The 19,235-nt window shown below is 39.8% G+C and overlaps 1 protein-coding gene across 5 annotated transcripts in view; it reads left to right on the top strand.

Annotated features, from left to right (window-relative positions):
* Window positions 1–19,235, top strand: part of TBL1XR1 (TBL1X receptor 1) — a 159,039-nt gene that overhangs the window by 38,454 nt on the left and 101,350 nt on the right. The window lies entirely within an intron of this gene.

The raw sequence follows: 19,235 nt of genomic DNA, 5'->3' as shown, positions 1-19,235 counted from the left end.
TTCATATATTTCAACCAAAACAACATTTTGTATCTGATTAGATGCAGAAACAGATACGGTAATCTAATGTCCTCTATTAAGGTAGATCTTAAAGAGATATGTAAAAATATAAAACACTTGTCTTAGAGTTTTATTTTGTTTTTTAAAAAATGTAGTTATTTTTAAATAATTTTATTTGTGTTAACATGTAACTGGTTTATTATTATTATTATTTTTTATCCTCACCCAAGGACATTCTCCCATTTTTTGTTCAGATAGAGTGGGAGGGAGAGAGAGGAAGAAAGAGAGTGAGCGAGAGAGAAACATCGACGTGAAAGGGACACATCGAGTGGCTGCCACCCACACGACCAACCAGGGCCGGGAACAAACTGCAACCGAGGCACACATCCCTAGCGGGAACTGAACCCGGGTCTCTCAGGACCGCAGGCTGACACTCCAACTGCTGAGCCAAACCGGCCAGGGCTGGTTTATTATTTTTAAAATGAAATAATTAATACACTCCCCGCCCCCTTCTCTGATGTTGAACCTAAGAGCATTACATAATGAAGTTTTGCATGCCAATCCACATTTTATTTTTTAAATTAAATCGCTTATCAGGGTGATGTTAGCCAGTAGGATCATATAGGTTTCAAGTGTGTGCTCCCCACCCAAAGTCAAGTTGTCTTCTGTCACCATATACTTGGTCCCTTTCACCTTTGCTATCCCCTGCACCCCCTTCCCTCTGTTGAGTTTCAGTTTTATATCCCATATTTGAGTGAAAGTGTATGGTTCTCAGCTTTTTCTGACTGAGTTATTTTGCTTAGCATAATATTCTCAGGTCCATCCATGTTTCCACAAACGGCAGTATTTCATCTTTTCTTATGGCTGAGTAGTATTTCTGTTTGTACCACATCTTCTTTATCCAATCCTCTATTGAAGGACACTTTTGTTGTCTCCATGTCTTGGCCACTTTGAATAATGCTGCAGTGAACATAGGGATGCATATATCTTTGCAAGTACATGTTTTTGAGTTTTTCTCCGGCAGATACCCAGAAGAGGGTTTGCTGGGTCATATGGTAACTTTATTCTTAATCTTTTGAGGAACCTCCATACTGTTTTCTAGAGTGGCTATAACCATTTACATTCCCACCAGCAGTGAATGAGGGTTCCTTTTTCTCCACAACCTCTAATACTTGTTATTACTTGTCTTGTTGATCATAGCCATTCTAACAGGTGTGAGGTGGTATCTCATTGTAGTTTTGATTTGCATTTCTCTAAAGCTAGCAAAGTTGAACATCTTTTCATAGATCTTTTGGCCATTTGTATGTCTTGGCCATTTGTTCAGGTCCTCTGTTCATTTTTTAATTGGATTGTTTGTTTGGTGTTGAGTTGTATGGATTCTTTCTATAGTTTGGCTATTAACCCCTTGTTGGAACTTGCAAATACCATTTTCCATTTGGTTGGTTGCCTTTTTGTTTTCTTGGCACTTTTGTTTTGCTGTGCAGGAGCTTTTTAGTTTGAAACAGTCCCAGTCATTTATTTTTGCCTTTACTTCCCTTGCCTTTGGGGTCAAATTCATAAAATGTTCTCTACGACCAATAAATACACATTTTAAAGGTTCTTCATGTTATTTTATTTATTATAACTTTCCTTTATTGATTTTTAGAGAGGGAGGAAGGAAGAGGAGAGAGAGAAAAACATCAGTAGAGAGAACATTGATTGGCTGCCTCCTGCATGCCCCCCACTAGGGATTTGGCCCACAACCTGGGCATGTGCCATGACTGGGAATTGAACCGGCAACCTTTTGGTGCATGCATGGGTCAATGCTCAGCCACTGAGCCACACTTGTTGGTCTAAAGGTTCTTCATTTTAATTTGTGATATAGTAAATGTAGCTATAACTCTGTGTAAACAGAAAAATTTTAAGATCCTCAGTTTTTAAGAATATGAAGGGGTTGTAAACCTCAGATATTTAAGAGCCATTGTTATAAACTATTAATGTTGTTAGGATTATTTGCTTCCTCCCACATCAAAATTTAGGGGAAAATGGCACATTGGCAATGTAAATGAGTCATTTTTGTTGAGAAGTACAAGTTGGTACAATTTATTGAGCCTCTGTTTTGTTATTGCGGCTGTTTTTTGTGAGGCCATTGATTAGACCTTCAAGTTGCTGCGAAAGATGTTGACTGACTTTCAGGGAATGGATTATCTATATGATTCCACATGATAATAGAAGTCTCCACAGCTAGACTTTTTGGTGAGCTTTCACATGGGACAAATATTTTCACATTTGGTCAATTCTAATAGGTCCATCTGCGTATCTCTACCTTAAATTATTCTTCATACCTTTTTCTTTGGAGAACCTGACTGGAAGGAAATATAGCCACACGATTAATTCCCTTTCAAGAATTGGTATGGACCTCATTCCATTTCCCTTTCTTGACAGTGTGGACCATGAGATACACTGTCTACTGGGAGGAGTTCTCTTTTTACCCTTTTCTTAGGAGCTATTCCAGAATGGGGCAGTACGGTTGAAATAATTGGTTGCTGGGTGATAGCTGTAATCCATGCTCATATTTTTTCCTTCTGTTAGCTGGTCATAGAGAGTGCCCTATGTAGTGATAGGCCTTGCTTGAGGAAGAAACAGCAGTGCTCAGGAGTAGGCACACTGAAAATGTGAGCCGTCTGCTCATGTTTCACAACCAGCCTGATGCTTTCTGTATACCATAACCACTTGGTGATGTAGTGTCTCTGTCACATCAGCTTTGACTTGGTGGATCAGATGATCATTTGTCATAGGCAGCTCAGGTTTTATTGTTACCTGTGGCTAAATGTTTATTGCCAATGAGACAGAAGGTACAGGAATTATTTCCAAAAGAGAATCTTGGTTTGATAAGGAAGGTATGACTTTGTCCTAAAACCTCTTAGGAGTCCCTGCTGTAATTGTCCTGGACCAGTTTGCCAGTGGCTTCTTATGGCATTGAACTGTTGACACTTGAAGCTTCATTGCAATCAGAGGATCATTATGGTCAAGTGGAACTGCTGCTTGTACTGCAGCCTGGATGGACTAGAGGATTTTCTCTTTCTCTGGGCCACACTTAGACTGATGGATTTCATATCACTCAGTAATAAATAGAGCAGCATACCCAAATTGGTCTATGCTGTTTCCAGTATCCAAAGAGGCCCAACAGGCTTTCTGATTATTTCCTTGTTGTAGGAGGTACAAGGTATAGTGACGTGTTTTTCATTTGGAGGAAATATCTTGGCTTGCCACACCCTACTGACTCCTAGAACTTCATACTGGTGACGGGAACCTATTTGGGAGGTGGGGGGTGGGGAGCTAGGCTGTGTTTTGGCATATGTGTCTTTTTTTTTTTTTTTTTATCCTCACCCGAGGATATTTTTCTATTTTTTTGTACAGATAGAGTGGGAGGGAGAGAGAGGAAGGGAGAGAGAGAGAGAAACATCGACGTGAAGGGACACATTGAGTGGCTGCCACCCGCACGACCAACCAGGGCCGGGGACAAACTGCAACCGAAGTACGTGCCCTTAGCGGGAACCGAACCCGGGTCTCTCCAGACCGCAGGCCGACGCTCTAACCGCTGAGCCAAACTGGCCAGGGCGGCATATGTGTCTTATTAAGACAGCTAGAGTACTGCTCTTTCTCCTCACTACATCTTGTTGGCTTGGTATTATCAGTGTAGTGTCCAGTGGTGTGATAACCAAGGTCACATGAAAGCTAGACACTTGACTTAGTTTGAGGTAATGTAGTGACTATGTACTGCTCTCCAAGCCAGATGAGAAAGTACATTGCTTCTGGAGTTCTTTATAGAGATAGAGATACCATTTGCCAGAACTATAGTTGCGTCCCAGGTAGAGCGTTAAGGAGATCAGTTTTGGATTTCCAGCTGTGCTTGTAGTCATTAAGTTTAAAATACTGTCATTCTCTAAAAATATTTTGTGTTCTGCTGTGTTAGACAAACAGTTGTATTAAGTTAATATCTGCTAGGTATTGCAAACCTAGAATCTTTCAGTTCTTTGGTAATTCCCCAGGAATGCAATATTTTATTTGGAGGGCAAGTTCCATGGGTCTCTGTCTGACCTTTCCTGATACAGTGCTACCTCACTACTCCACTTGTCATGACATCAATGTGGGGTTCTTGTCAGTTGGTAGTCAGCTGAGACTACTTTTCTAAACTATACATTTAGCATTTGGGGAAATAACTATAAGATGGGGTAAATTATCTACTCTCTAGTAAATGATTTTGGGCCAGAACTTCATATGTTACTTGACTACTGTAATCCCTCATTCTGACACATGTATCACAGTGGTACCATCTGTGTCCTCAGAGATTAGTGTAAGAGCTTTTGTAGTCCCCCAAAAGTTGAGTTATTCCTCTTCCCAAGTGCATGGTTACCCTGAGAAGTGGCTGTTGATCATTTGTGGAAAGCCAGAAGGAAAAGTCACAGTACTTAGGATGTAATCACTGAGCCTGTTGAAGGGTACTTGCTGTACCTTTATTCTGGAGGCTCTGGGTCTGGGAACTTTGAGAGGCTGTAATTTTCTATTTTGGTGGTTTATGTCTCCTCTGTCTGGCTTCTCTGTGTGCCATACCTAGAGTTGTCTATTTGTATAGGTAGATTAGGGATCAGCAACCCCTTTCTGTAGGGGACCACATGTTAAATATTTTAGATTTTATGTGCTCTACAGTCTCTGAAAAAACTAACCAGCACAGTCATTGTAGTGCTAAAATAGCCATGCAATACATAAATGGTATGTCTGCGTTTCCATAAAGCTTTATGTACAAAAACACAGTGGGTCAAATTTGGACCACAGGTTGCAGTTTCTGTACATCTGGCACAAATCATTTAGGATTATAGTGGGATGTCCTAATATGATTTTAGGTACTTTCCAAGATTTCTTCCAGACAAACCACTTTGATAACCACTAGGTTCCTGTTTCCTTATCCTTGCTGGGTACCACTTGATGTTATAATTAAGCAATCAACAAAGTCAGGCTATGCATTTTGGTCCCTGACAATACTAAAGTGGGGGTTGGTAAACTATAGCCTGCAGGACAAACATGGCCTATACTTGTTTTTTTATGACCCACAAGCTGAACATGTTTTTCACATTTTTCAGTAATGGAAGAAAATAAAAGAATGATAATATGCTATGACAAGGGAAAATTTTATGAAATTTACATTTTCATATGTAAGGATTTATTGGAACACAGCTACATTAATTTGTTTATGCATAGTTTATGTCTGTTCTCGCTTCACAACAAGGGTTGGGTAGTTGCGACACATACGTTATGGCCTTTGAAAAATTTACTATCTTGCTTTCTATAGTTTGCCTATAATCAGTTTGCTGATTTCTGCTCTCGAGATTGGAGAATAATTCTTTGTCATATTTAGTAACTGCCTCTTCTTCGTCAGTGCCTTGGGTCAAGCATTGACACAGTGAATGTCACTTTTTTCCGACCTCTCAAAATCTATTAGAATAGTTGTGCTCCACTGTCCTTGTGCCCTTCATAGCTTTCTGCTACTGTCTCCACTTGTCCCCAAAGCCTTGCTCTTAGGAGGCACTTCATTACAGATGACCACAGTTGATAATTTAATTCTGTCATAGCCTTCAATGAACTACCAGAGGCTCATCTTATATAATTATATCTTCACTGCATTCCAACCCAACCAGGTTAGAGAACATGCTCAGATTTCCATACCTTGAAGGTTTGTTCATCATCTCACACAGTGATTATAAGAATTTAATGATATAAATAATATTAGTTGATAATTGATTGAATTTTTACTATGTGAAGGCACTGATCTGAGTGCTTTTCAACGTAAGTGCTGAGGACAGTGCCTGACGATTAAGTATACAGTAAAGGTTTACTGATACTTATTTTTTAATTTATAAATAAATGTCTTCATCCCCTTTATTTACTGTAAAAAACTTTATTACTTGAAAATATTTTAAATCACATTAAGGATAATTGGAGTGATTGACATAAATTATTATGCTTTGCCTATAGTATTGCTTCTTTTATAAAACTTGTAGATAAATGCAGTCAAGTGTCATTACTCACAGTAGTTCTGTTTATAAAGTTGCTGTGAACACTGAATTAGCAAATATTGAACTGTTGCTCCCAGGGGAAATACAGGGTTAGGTTCCTGTGAGCCTCTGGTCACAACATTTTTGTCATCTGATCAATAGTAAACTTGATTTGTGTGTTTTCTGTTTAAAGACACGATATTTACTATATATTGTTGATTTATTAGCATTGCACTCATGGCCAACAGCATTATAACTCTTCTAGGAAGGAAGCCCATCTCCCGCATACTTCTCCATAAAGCACATCACAGTCTTCTTGTGCTTAGGGGACACTAGGCAGGCAGCCTTTCAGCACTATGCTTGGGTTATTTTAACTAGCAAAATCACCAACACAAAGCACAGAAATTAACAATGGCACTAAATGGACCAAAAAAAGGACATTTGTTACAGTGTGAGAGCTGAAACAAAGCAGAGTGCTGTCTTATGTGCATACTAGACAGCTCAGTTTTTGCTGTTCTGTACATGTCTGAAGATTGCCAAAGTGCCACAAGTATTAATTTTGGGTTACATATAAATTTTAGCATGTAGGCAAATTTCTCAAATATGAAATTCATGAATAATGACAATTGATTTTATCTTTCCAGATGTTGCAGCTTATGATTACATTGTAGATAAATAATTTGGTGTTTAGATATGCCCATTTTCCCCCTGACTTGTTTTTTCTCTTCATCTTGATCCTCTTTTATGCTGTTAGGTTTCCGTAAGTGTTTGGTGCATCTGGCAGTTGAACTGTGTTTGTGTGTAATTCTTTCTCCAGTTTTGGTGTGATGGGTTCTGTGAAATGGGGTTAGGTGTAGCCAGCAGATCAGACCTCCTAGGGAGAGTGGCTGAGGAATGGATGGGCAAAGTGGTACCCTTCTCACTTGCCTAACTGCTGTCTTTACTGCTGGGGAGCAGTGCTTTGTCATATTTCATTTTGTTGGTATTAAGAGCTTGCTCCTTCTCCCCCCCCCCCCCCATTTTTATCTTTGCATTAGATGACTCTTGTACCCTCCATTTTTCTGTTTTGCTTTTCTCTCAGGCCTGGCTACTCTTCATAGGAAGCCTCCAGGTAGAAATGCCTACTTGATAGAGACCAGCTCTCTGGCTTTATCCTAAGGGCAAACGCTGCCACCACCAGCCAGCATCTCTGTTTACAAAATGAGGGGAGGAGGGGCCATCTGACCAGAGCAAAGTGATGCAGTGCCCTAATGATGGACCTTGATTCTTTCCCCCTTCTTGTGGTTGTGATTAGTTTGATTATAACTTGGAACTTCTCTAGGGTGTCCTTGGAAAGGCTTTGGTGTCTTATATGTGGTTTCTTCTTTTTTCCTTTGTGAATCAACTCTTTTGCTTTCTGTCTGCCCAGAATTCTTTAAAATTTATGATCATCCAGTGACATTTTTTCTCGTTTTGCAACAGTGCTAATCGTTTCATTTTATTTTAAATTTTGTGCTTGCCATTTCAGTGTGACCTCTGGAAAGGAGAAGAGAGGTAATAAATACATTTATTCAGTCTGCTGCCTTGAGCTGTAACTGACTAATTTGTGATTTATTTTAAAAGATAGATAAGTTCCTGAGCATGTCTCTCTCTCTCTCTCTCAACATGTATGACTTCTTTTGTGTCTCAGAATAATTAATAAATCTGTTTCCCCCCAGTAACAAATAACGTTTTAATTTTGTTCTCTGCCATAATGCTCACTGCTGCTATCTGGGCATATAGCCTCTTATAGAAGAAAATATGCACAACCACAGTGACATCACTGGCCATCACCTTCTGAGTACCTTTTTTTTGTATATAAGGTCATACACATAGATGAAATTTTTTTTTGAGACAATATATGTTGGGTAATATTTATTCATTCATTCATGAAAATGGTCAGAAAATTGATGATACTGGGTTGTGATCTCTAGTGTTGCATAGCAAAGAGGGAATCATTTCTCAAAATGGTTTAGTAAAAGCCCAGCCAATGTGGCTCAGTTGGTTGAGCATCCTCCTGGCACTAAGAGGTCTCCAGTAGGATTCCTGTTCAGGGTACATGCCCAGGATGCGGGCTTGATTCCAAGTAGGGGCACGCAGGGGGCAGCCGATCCATGTTTCTCTCTCATCAATGTTTCTTTTTCTCCCTTGCTCTTCCTCTCTTTCTAAAATCAATATAAACATATTAAAAAAAATGATTTAGCAAAAGCCTGGGGGAAGAGAGTGAAAGAATGGCTAGATAATTTTTTGTTCTTTGCCATCTTATATGGATGTGCAGTGTAGTTTTAACATTTTGCTGGAAGGGAAAAAATATGGCACTTATGTCCCAGACACCTTTTCATTTAACACCTTGTAAACCTTTTTTGTTGTTGCTATTGTTTTATGTCTTTAGGATATTAGGTGAAGGATTTCACTGCCCACATATTTTAAACCTTCAGGTCTTTGATAAAAAAATCAAGTTTGTATCAGGATATACAGCCATAATAAAGACAATGCTTATGTTGATGCTTTTAGACTCCTGTAGTCTGTGATCCACAGTAGGACATATATTGACAGTGCTGCCTTGTGTGTCTAACACTGAAATTTGCGAATTTCATGAAACAGGATTTATTTGCTCTTCATGTGATACACTCACATTGTGTATTTCATTAACACAAAGGATATGCCTCACTAACTTTGTTTAATGATCCACTAGTTGATTGTGACCTGCACTTTGAAAACCCCTGATTTAGGTCCCAATCTGTTAGAGTAGTGGAAAGATGGAGAGATTTGAATTCAGGTAGACCCTTGGTGGTTCTAGCTTAATGCAGTGGGGGTAGTTTTCCTTCTTTGAGTCTGTTTTTGCAACTGTAACGTGGTAATAATGGTATCTTACTAGCTTGATTGTAAGATTAGAAATAAATGTGAAGTGCCGAGCAGTGCTATATGAATGATGATATTTAATAGTTGGAAGTTTTTATTATCTTCATTATTACTGTATGCCAGCTGACATACTGAGTAGACACTGAGATTCATACATTCGTATCCTTAGGGACAGATAGGTAACACTTGATCAGTGTAGAGACACGTAGACATATCTGCCCTGCAGGGTGAGGAGGAGGTAGATAAGAGTATACTATGAGAGGTAGAGGAACTCAGAAGAGGAAGTCAGGGTTGGGAAATTACAGATGTGCTTTTTTTTTTTAAAAGACTTTTAAGGAATAATTTCTCTCAGATTACCTCCTGCTAAATGGGGTTTTACTTCAGGGATACATAAGGAATGTTAGGCAAAACAGGAATCATTTTAGAATTGCAAAGCTAGGCATTTCAGAGAATTATAGTACTGTTTTGACCATAAGTGACTGTTTTCATTTTCTAACTTTGTGGATAATTGGCACAAATAGACTACAACAGTCTTAGCTATGATTCTCATGTTTCCCTTCAGCAGCAGCAGTGCTGGGCTCCACCTCCAGTATTCTGCCATTATAATGCAGTTCTGTCTCCCACTAGGTCAGGCTCTCTCCCGTGCTTTGTGATTGATACTGCAGTGTGACTTCTGTCACACTCCTGGCTTCTTGGCTCCTGGTTTTTCAGTTGTAAGCATCAGACATGGATTTTAGATAACAGAAGCAAAATAAGAGGAAAGATGTGTTCATTGAGGAGAAGAAAAACTGAAGAACAAGAAATCTAGTCACAGAAATCAATGGGATGTGTTCGCAGTGGTTAATAATCAGATCCAGTTATTTTTGTTGATAATTTTAACTCTTTACATTCAAATAGTGAGGGGAAAGTCTGATTTGCCTAGCTAGAGCTATGTTTCCGTCCTTTGGCCACAGTAGGAGAGGACGCTCTGAAAATTCAACCAAGACTCTGCAGCAGAAGCTGTGTAATTAAAGCAAAATTAGAGTGTTGCTCTGGAAGGGGATTGGATGCTGGCAGCCATAAACAACAGACGTCACATACTGTGTGTGTGTATGTAGGGGTGTGTATATTTTATTCACACTCCAGAGAGAAAGTATGTCTGGTTCTTAATTGTTATCCAGTGTAGAGTGTTTATTGGGCCACATATCTGGTGTAAAAAGTGAACAAAACTTTGGAGCATTATGTGACTAGGGCTTAGGGCATATATCTTAAAACTAGTGATATGAGAGGAGAGAGATAACAAGCAAAGATAATGTCATCCTGAGGATTTTGGATTCATTTATTTTAAACTGTCCATTGATGATTACAGTTACCTTTTAGAAAGTTTAATGTGAAGGCATTATAAAGGTTGGAGTGAGGGTGAAGCTGTGTGAGCAGATAGAGGCAGCAGGAAAGCACTGGGTTAGTTGAAATGCAAATTTATAAGGCCCTTTCTGATCTGGCCCTCCTACCTCTCTGAGTTAATATTCTATTTCTCCCTTGCTCTGTAGCCACACTTAGCTTTTGTTCAAGTCAAACTTGTTCTCACCTCAGCCTGTACACTTGCTTGGGATTCTCTTACCTTAGGTTGTCAGTTGCTTCGATTCTTCTCATTTGTACCTTAGCTCATGTGTCCTCTTTTCCTTTCCTGTTTATTGTACTCTAATCTCATTGCCTCTATGGCATTTTGGTACAAATAACTGTAAGGTCGTTGGAATCAGTGTGTTTTGTGCTTTGACCAGGCATCAGTGCCATGCAGGTTCTTGTCTTACTAACCTGTTAACCGTGGGACATATAAATACGTCAAACGTTGCATACAGTGAATAGGGAATTCCCCGGTTATTCCCCGGTTAACAGGTTAATGTGCTCAGGCCAATTTCAAACTGTTGGAATGAACTCTCAGAATACTTTTTATCCTCACCCGAGGACATTTTTCCATTTTTTGTTCAGCTAGAGTGGGAGAGAGAGAGGGAGAGGGAGAGAAAGAGAAACATCAATGTGAAAGGGACACATCGAGTGGTTGCCACCTGCACGGCCCAATCAGGGCTGGGGACAAACTGCAACTGAGGTACGTGCTGTTAGCAGGAACCGAACCCGGGTCTCTGGGCCGCAGGCCGATGCTCTAACCACTGAGCCAAACCGGCCAGGGCTCAGCATACTTTTTTTTTTAGATGCTATATTTCTTTTCCGTTAGAATATAAAGGCTATTACAGCAGGGATTGTATCAGTGTTGGAAGATGTCTGTGGTTTTGTTAATTTGCTTATGAATTGACATTGAATATTCAGAATGATCAGAAGTATCTTTTCTATTTAGGTTTTATTTTTTTTTTCAACTTAGGTTTGGGAAAGGAGCAGGCAATTTATGTAGTGTAGAAGTCAGGACACAGTGAGTGATGAGAAGAAATGGGTATAAAAGTGAGTGTGATTCTTTTTTTAATTATTTTATTTTTGTTACAGATGCTTCTCCTTTTTACCCCATTGACACCCTCCTCCTGATCCACGCCTCTACCCTGCCCCATCTCCAGCATTGTTGTCTATGTCCATTGGTTACGCATACGTGCACAGAAGTTCTGTAGTTTATCTCTTCCCTCCCCTCTACCCGCTTTTCTGAGGTTTGTCAGTCTGTACCCTACTTCTGTGTCTCTGGGACTATTTTGTTCATCAGTTTGTTTTATTTGTTATATTCTACAAATAAGTGAGATCATGTGATATTTGTCTTTCTCTGATTGGCTTGTTTCGCTTAGGATAATACTCTACAGGTCCCTCCATGTGAGTGTGATTCTTAATCTTTATTCTTTTCTTGATTCACCCTTAAGGGTCTTCATGACTATAGTATATTTACAAACAGATGAGGCAGTGATAGCTACCTTTTTTTTTTTTTTACTTTTTAAAAAAATCTTTATTGTTGAATGTAGAATGTATTACAGATGTTCCTCATTTCCCCCCCATTGACCCCCTCCTTCCCACTCCCGCCCCGTTCCGGCCTTTACCCACACTATTGTCTGTGTCCATTGGTTATGCATATAAGTTCTTTGGTTTATTTCTTCCCACCCCCCAACCCCTTTCCCTTTGAGTTTTGTCAGTCTAGCAATGAATTTGTACTTCTTAATCCCTTCACCTTTTTCACCCATTCCCCCAACCCCCCTCCCATCTGGCAACCAACAAAATGTTCTCTGTATATGAGAATGTTTCTGTTCATTTTGTTTGTAGATTCCATTGTTGATAGATATGTATGCATTGCCATTTTGTTTGTTCATATATTTTATCTTTTTCTTCAAAAAGACCCTTCATCATTTCATATAATAAAGGTTTGGTGGTGATGAACTCCTTTAACTTTTTCTTGTCTGGGAAAGTCTTTATATGGCCATTGATTCTAAATGACAACTTTGCAGGATAGAGTAATCTTGGTTGTAGGTTCTTGCTTTTCATCACTCTGAATATTTCTTGCCACTCCCTTCTGGCCTGCAAAGTTTCTTTTGAGAAATCAGCTGACAGCCTTATGGGAACTCCCTTGTAGGTAACTAGCTGCCTTTCTCTTGCTGCTTTTAAGATTCTCTCTTTGTCTTGAACCTTTTGCATTTTGATGATGATGTGTCTTGGTGTGGGCCTCTTGGGGTTCATCTTATTTGGGACTCCCTGTGCTTCCTGGACTTTTATGTCTGTTTTCTTCACCAAGTTAGGGAAGTTTTCTGCCATTATTGTTTCAAACAGGTTTTCAATTTCTTGTTTTCACTCTTCTCCTTCTGGCACCCCCAAGATGCGAATGTTGGCATGCTTGAAGTTGTCCCAGAGGCTCCTTACACTATCCTCATTTTTTTGGATTCTTTTTTCTTTTTGCTGTTCTGATTGGGCGTTTTTTGCTTCCTTATATTCCAAATCGATGGTTTGCTTCTTGGATTTATGTACTCTACTATTGAATCTGTGTAAATTATTCTTTATTTCAGTTAATGCCTCCTTCATTTCTGAGTGTGCATCCATCATTTCTCACTGGTCCTTTTTTATGCTCTTGAGGCCCTCACTAAGTTCATTGAGCATCCTTATAAGCAGTATTTTGAACTCAGCATCTGTTAGGTTGCTTATCTCCATTTCGCTTAGTTCTTTTCTTGGGGTTTTGTTCTGTTCTTTCATTTGGGACCTGTTTCTTTGTCTCCTCATTTTGGCTGCCTCCCTGTGTTTGTTTCAGTGTATTACTTGATGAGAGGTATGGGGCTATCTGAGACCAGATGCTGCTTGTTTGAAAGAATTTAGGAAAACCTGAAGCAGGATCCAAGAGAGGCCAATCCTATGGTTAAGCAAGTGGCAACAGTTTGGGTGGGCTTGAAATTTGGGTGGGGGGGCGGGCCTCAGGGAGTCAGCAGGGCGGGGCTACCAGTGTGAGCCAGGTTGCTGGAGTCCCAGATATAGAGACTGTCTGCTACCCCAGGGAAGGGCTCACCAAAGGAACAAAGGCCTCTGATGGCATGTCTGTCCCAGAGAAAGCCCCCTGTCCAGCCCTCGCTCCAGTGCCAAACAGCTCAGTTCTTCCCTGTATGTCTCTGGTGCCCCTGGAGCTGCCTCCCCTCCAAGCTTAGAGGGAGAGAGTCCGATAAGTCCTTGCGCGGGCCCTTTAAGGAGCTGCCTGGGGCTCCAGCCGCATCAGCTTCCCTGAGCCTCAGTTCCCGCTGGTTTTTCCAGCCCGAAGTTATGGGGATTCTCTTCCTGGCACTGGAACCCTGAGCGGGGCGCCTGGTGTGGGACGGGGACCCCTCAGTCCTCAGGGAGGACCTTCTCAGCTGAGGTGTCCTCCTGATTTTTATCCGCCACACGTGGGTGTGGGACCAGCCCTTCCGCCTCCGCCCCTCCTCCCAGTCTGATGTGGCTGCTGCTTTAATTCCGTAGTTGTAGGACTTCCATTCAGCTGATTTCAGGCGGTTTTGAATGATGGTTGTACTGTAGTTCAGTTGTAAGTTTGATGTGGTTGTGGGACGACGCGATACCCGTTTACCTACCCCCATCTTGACCGGAAGTCCCCCTCCCCTTTTTTTGAGTAGCTCTTATTCACCAAGCAGCATGTTAAGTGTTATTTTTTAAATTAAAAAAAATTTTTTTTTTTAAATCTTCAGCCCAGGACATTTTTGCATCCATCTTCAGATAGAGCAGGAGGGAGAGAGGGAGAAGTGAGAGAGAGAGAGAAACATTGACGTGAGAGAGACACATCGACTGGTTTCCACTTAGACAACCTCAGCAGGGGCTGGGGACAAACCACAATTGAAGTATGTGCCCCCAGCGGAACCAAACACGGGCCTTTCTGGTCCACGTGCTGACACTCTAACCGCTGAGCCAAACCTACCAGGGCAGAGATAACGTTTTCTTAAAAAATAACACTTAAGCCAAACCGGCCAGGGCAGAGATAATGTTTTCTTAAAAATAACACTTAAGCCCTGGCCAGTTTGGCTCAGCGTTTAGAGCATTGGCCCACGGACCAGAGAGACCCGGGTTTGGTTTCCACTAAGGGCCTGTACCTTGGTTGCAGTTTGTCCCCGCCCCGGTTGGGTTGGAGTTGTGTGGGTGGCAGCCAGTTGATGTATCTCGCTCACATCAATGTTTCTCTCTCTCCCTTTCTCCCTCTCTCCCTCCTGCTTTATCTGAAGATGGATACAAAAATGTCCTTGAGTGAGGAATAAAAAAAAAAAAAGAAGAAAATGTCATCTCTGATTTTTACGAGGACAGTACAGGGTGGACAGTAATATTTGTTGTTTTTTTTTTGCCATTTAATCATTTTTTTGTATTTTAATTACGGTTGGCGTACAATCTGTTAGTTTCAGGTGTACAACCCAGTGATTAAACATTATATAACTTATTAAGTGATCATTTCGATAAATCTCATACCCATCTGACACCATACATAGTTATTAGAATATTGACTGTATTCCCTATGCTGTACTTTACATCCCCTTGACTATTCTGTAACCACCAGTTTGTATTTTTTTTTTTTTTTTAATCCTCATCCGAGGACATTTTTCCATTTTTTGTACAGAAAGAGTGGGAGGGAGAGAGAGGAAGAGAGAGAGAGGGAAACATCGATGTGAAAGGGACACATCGAGTGGCTGCCACCCGCACGACCAACCAGGGCCGGGGACAAACTGCAACCGAGGTACGTGCCCTTAGCGGGAACCGAACCCGGGCCTCTCCGGACCGCAGGCGGACGCTCCAACCGCTGAGCCAAACCGGCCAGGGCCAGTTTGTATTTTTTAATCCCTTAACCTTTTTCACCTATCTCCCCAACCCACCTCCCATCTGGCAACCGTCAAAATGTTCTCTGTATCTAGGAGTTTCTGTTCTGCTTGTTCGTTTTTTTGAGGGTGTGTGTGTGTGTGTGTGTGTGTGTGTGTGTTTAAGATTTAATTGTTGATAGATATGTATTTATTGCCATTTTATTCATATTTTTTATTATCTTCTTAAAGAAGACTATCATTTCATATTATACTGGTTTGGTAGTGATGAACTCGTTTAGCTTTTTTTTTGTCTGGGAAGCTCTTTTACCGTCTTTTGATTCTAAATGATAGCTTTGCTTTGTAGAGTAATTTTGGTTATAGGTCCTTGCTTTTCATCACTTTTGAGTATATCTTGCCACTCCCTTCTGACCTGCAAAATTCCTGTTGAGAAATCAGCTGACAGTCTTATGATAACTTTTTTGTAGGTGACTAATTGCTTTTCTCTTGCTGCTTTTGAGATTTTCTCTTTGTCTTTAATCTTTTCCATTTTAATTATGATGTGTCTTGGTGTGGTCCTCTTTGGGTTCATTTTGTTTGGGACTCCGTGCTTCCTGAACTTGTATTTTTATTTCCTTCATCAGCTTATTATTTTTTCAAATAGGTTTTCAGTTTCTTGCTCTCTCTCTCTTCTCCTTCCACCATCTCCATGATGTGAATGTTGGTATACTTGAAGTTGTCCCAGAGATCCCTTATACTACCTTCATTTTTTTTGTTTTTGTTTTTCGCTGTTCTGGTTGGTTGTTTTTTGCTTTCTTATATTCTAAATAGCTGATTGGATTCTTGGCTTCATCTACTCTTCTGTTGATTCCCTGTAAATTATTCTTTATTTCTGTTAGTCTATCCTTTGAAGAAATATAATCTGAGGTTCAAAAGATAAGTATTACACTCAAGGGTTTTCTTAGTAATTACTTGGCAGAGGTAGATTTGGACCTAGATCACAAGGGCTTCAAAACAAGACTACTTCTCTTCTCTCTGTACCATGTAGTAGAAGAAGGTGGCAGGAACATGGTAGTGAATGCTTGCTAACAAAACCTTTCAGCATCCAGGTTCTGCCTCTTACAGCTTGCTGATTGGACATTGACCATAACTTCTGGAGTGGGGGTAGGGAACTCTGTCTCATTCGATTCTCTTTGTTTCCTTTTGTACTTAAGTATTTAGAACTCTCAACTCTTATTTGGATTCATGTCAAACAGTCACCTTGAAATGGATGCCCCTGACTTGCTAAGTAAATTCTCATTATGTTCTCTGAAGTATAGTTTCCTTTTGCTGTTGTGTCAGTGACCTCACAGTAAGTCTCAGTAATTTAATTGATTTTACCATCCCTCTAAATCCTGACTATTATAGCCTTTTCTTATTAAAACATTTCTAGATAGTCCTTCTTTGAGGAGTTGTTAACAACTATTTTAATCTAGGCTCTGATAATCTCTTTTTGGGCGGCTATTTTTGCTTCCCCTTTAGGTACTTATTTTTAACGTAATCATTTTGAACATTTGAACCCTTTATATAGCTTAAAATTTTAAATGTACAAATGTATAGACATTGAAAAATCTTGACGTCTGTGCCCGAGCCACTTGGTTCTCCTCCTTGCAGCAACCAGCATTCTCCTCCAAGAAATGATGCGACTGTATTTAAACAAATATGTAGTGTTCTTTAAACTTAAAAAAAAGTGTATATTACACATACTGTTTTGCTTTCTTTTTCCCTTCCCCTTTTAGTCTAAAAGTGTAACCTGATGATCAAGCCTTTATCAGTACCTGAAGGGTTTCTTGGTTCTCTTTCTTTTTGACTGAAAAATGTATCAGTATGACCTGGCCACTATGAATAGATAATGGGTTGTTAAATTTCTTTTGCTAATGCTGCAATGAATAACTTTGTACAGAAGTTATTTTGCATGTATGCAAACATTTCTCTACAGTGGGATTTTAGTGTGAAAGGATATGTGCTCTTTTTTTTTTTTAATCACCTGAGGATGTTTTTCCATTGTCTACCCCCCCCCCCCCCTAGAGTCCAGGGAGGGAGAAAGAAAAGAAACATCTGTGTGAAAGAGACGCACATCAATTGGTTGCCTGCTGCACGAATGGGACCAGGGATTGAACCTGCAACCGAGGTACATGCCCTGGACTGGGAATCAGACCTGAGACTCTTTGGTCTGCAGGCCAACGCTACAACTGCTGAGCCAAACCATCCAGGGTGGTGTGTGCATTTTTAACTTTCAGTGCCTGATTGTCTCCATGGAGGCTGTACTAATGGACACACCTGCCAGCAGTGTTATTAGAGTATACTACTGCAAAGTGTTACACTTTCCATCTTCACCAAACTGGTAGGTGAAAAAGTGCTATATTGTATTTTTTAATGATTTGTGTTTCATTATATAACATACATTATACATTAAAAGGCACAAAAATAAATATCACAAATGGGAACACCTGTATAACCACTCTCCTGGTCATTGCTCAATCCCCAGCGGAAGCTAACCCATTATCTTGGCTTATATTATCAATTCATTATTTATATGCTGTGTTTAAGTCATACAGTGTGTGTCCTTATATATGAATTCTTTTGCTCAGTAGTATGTCTGAAATTCATCCAGGTTGTATAAAAATTCATCAGTGAAAACGTAATTGGCATTTCTCTTACGAAATAGTCTTTTCACGTTTCAAGCTTTAAAATTTTTTTATGAGTATCTTTTCATGTTTGACTTTAAAATTTTTATTTTCAGTAAGCTCTTCATTTCTTATATCCATGAATGGAAGATCATTTTCTTATGAATCGTTTTGTATATAAAGGGAGTGAATTCTTTTTTTTCTTTTTTCTTTTTTTTTTTTATCCTCACCCGAGGACATTTTTCCTTTTTTTTTTTTGTTCAGGTAGAGTGGGAGGGAGAGAGGAAGAGAGAGAGAGAGAGAAACATCGACATGAAAGGAACACATCGAGTGGCTGCCACCTGCACGACCGACCAGGGCCGGGGACAAACTGTAACCGAGGTACATGCCCTTAGGGGGAACCGAACCCGGGTCTCTCCAGACCGCAGGCCGACGCTATAACCGCTGAGCCAAACCGGCCAGGGCGAGGGAGTGAATTCTTTACCTGGGAAATGAGTTGTAACTATTTTTTACAGTTAGTTGTGTCTTTTAATTTTGCATGTGAGAGTTTCTGCATAAAGATTTTTAAAAATTATATAATATGATTAATTATATGGCCAATAAAATCCCACCCATTATGTTACTTGTTTTTTCAGTAGGCCTACTGTCTTCTGAGCATTACATAACTTTGATTAAACCATGCCTTAAAGTCAGTAAAAATGAAAGTGCAATAAATAAATTAAAGTGATAACTCTGAAAGTGAAATTTGAATCAAATATAAATGGAATTCTAGAAGAATAGAATGTTCAAGAGATTCTAGATATGCACTCAGAGGAACTTAATGAATCCAACTTTATGGACAAATGAGGAAAGTGGTGTGCTGAAAAGGATGATGTCACGGAGGAAGTGACTCTGGCAGAAAACTTCACACCAATGAAAGTTGCACAGAAATAGTTTATGACATTGACAGTGCAAGGGATAAAATGTTAGAAGCTGGTTCCTACGTAGAAAGGAGTGTAACGGTTCCCAAAGATGTATAAAAGGTAAAAGATGCTCACTCTGTATGATAAGTTGTACCACAAGAGGAGGCAAATGCTGTTCAAATGACTGGATATAAGTTATTTACAAAGAAATAAAGCCCTTTAGTTTACAGTAGTTCTCATTTCTGCTTTAGTTTTATTATATATTTATTTTCTTATACACTTTGAACTAAGTTTTTAACGTTTTGACAATTTTAAAGGTCATGGAACAATTCCCACTAATTAACGTCACTTTGCTTGATTTCATCTCACCTGGTTATTTTTGTGGTCCCACACTACTGTTCAAAATAATGAGGATTGCCTGTATATGTTTAAAAAAACAAACAAACAAAAACCCCCAAACTTCTTAAATTGACATGATTTTCAGAAGGAAATCTCTTCACTGTCTTTTCTGATCTTGGACTGCACCATAGGTTAAATAGAACTCCA

This window comes from Molossus molossus, unplaced genomic scaffold, assembly GCF_014108415.1.
Source record: "Molossus molossus isolate mMolMol1 unplaced genomic scaffold, mMolMol1.p scaffold_m16_p_5, whole genome shotgun sequence".
In the NCBI taxonomy this organism is placed as follows: domain Eukaryota; kingdom Metazoa; phylum Chordata; class Mammalia; order Chiroptera; family Molossidae; genus Molossus; species Molossus molossus.
The sequence above is the reverse complement of the archived record's forward strand: the minus strand, read 5'-3'. Positions and strand labels throughout refer to the sequence as shown.